This window comes from Galeopterus variegatus, unplaced genomic scaffold (assembly GCF_000696425.1).
Source record: "Galeopterus variegatus unplaced genomic scaffold, G_variegatus-3.0.2 Scaffold11899, whole genome shotgun sequence".
NCBI classification, from domain to species: Eukaryota; Metazoa; Chordata; class Mammalia; order Dermoptera; family Cynocephalidae; genus Galeopterus; species Galeopterus variegatus.
This window is the reverse complement of record NW_007738010.1, coordinates 1-1,674: the sequence shown is the minus strand read 5'-3', so window position 1 is coordinate 1,674 and position 1,674 is coordinate 1.

Below are 1,674 nucleotides of genomic sequence, written 5' to 3'. Positions count from 1 at the left end.
TGTATCCTGCTGTTGTTGGGTAGAGTATTCTATAAATACCAATTAGGTCAAGTTAATTGATGGTGTTGTGTAAGTCTTCTAAATCCTTACCGATTTTCTGTGTACTTATATTGGGTGTGTGTGGAAATCTCCAACAATAATTGTGAATATGTGTGATTCTTTCTTCAGGTCTATCAGTTTTTGCTTCATGTATTTTGAAGCTCTGTTATTAGGCATACAGACATTTAAAATTGTTATATCCTCTTGAGGAGTTGACGTCTTTTACATTATGAAGTGACTTTGATAATATTTTTTGCTCTGAAATCTACTTTGTGTGATATTAATACAAGTATGGCTATCCTTCTGATCAGTGTTAGCTAGGTTTATCTTTTTTTACATTTAGCCTATCTGCATTTTTACATTTAAAGTGTATTTTCTTATAGGCAGCATATAGTTGGGTCTTGCTTTTTTATTGAATCTGACAATCCTGCATTTTGATAGGAGTGTTTAGATCATTTACTCTTAATGTGATTATTGATATGATTCGGTTTAAATCTATGGTCTTGTTATTTGCTTTCTATTTATCTGTTCTTTGTTTCCCTTTCCCTGTTTTTCTGTCTTCTTTTGAATGGAGTACCTGTAATCTCCTTTGTTGGCCTACTAGCTATTACTCTTTGTGGTTTTGTGTTGTTGTGTTGCTTTAGGGTTCATAATATACATATTAACTTATTACAGTATACCTTCAAGGGATACTTTATCACTTCACTTACAGTTTGTCTTTACGATGGTATATTTTCATTTCTCCTCTCCTGCTTTTATACTTTTGTTGTCATACATTTTAGTGTACTAGTGTACATCTTATAAATCTCAGAATATATTATTATTTTGGCTTTAAGTTATTTAATTTGCTATTGAAGAGGTTTTTTTAAATAAAAAATTCTTATATATTTTAAGTAGAAAAGTATTTTATGTTTGTACACTTATATATAAGATTGTGCTGGATATTTTCTATTCTTTTAAATATTCTTGAGCTTTGTTCTGAAATGCAGTTAATTAACTTGGAAACATTTTGATCTGTTTAAGACTTTCTTTTAAGCATCATTAGGCAGGAGCAGAATAGCCTGTAATCTTTGACTAATTGTTCCCCTTTACTGAATACTCTGCCTGATGCCCTGTTCATTACAGATCTTTCCACTCTGGCTGGTGGTATCACAAAGTGTTTTCCCCTCCAACGATTGTCCCCCCATTCTCCTCCAGTGGGATTCTGTAGAGGGCCCTCACCAGATGCATCCCCTGTACCTTGGACTTCCCAGCCTCCAAAACTGTTAAGAAATAAATTTCATTTTCCTATGAACTACCCAGTTTTAGGTATTCTGTTATAAGCAACAGAAAACAGACTAATACAGACCTACTACTGTAAAGTATTATTGTTGTGAAGATTAAATGAATTGATACATATGAAGATCTTAGAATAACAACAGGGCACAAAGAACACACAATAAATGTTGACAGCTATTAGTAGCTCTCCCTACTCCCACATTTAGTGTTTGTTTTTACATCAGTTGGTTTCCACTAAGTGGTGAACTTCTTTAGACAAGTGCCAGACGACCTACTGTCTTGTGACTTCCGTCCTTTCCCACAGCACCCTAGTGCTTGTCCAGTGTCTGCCATGAATGGTAGCATAAAGCAGAAGCT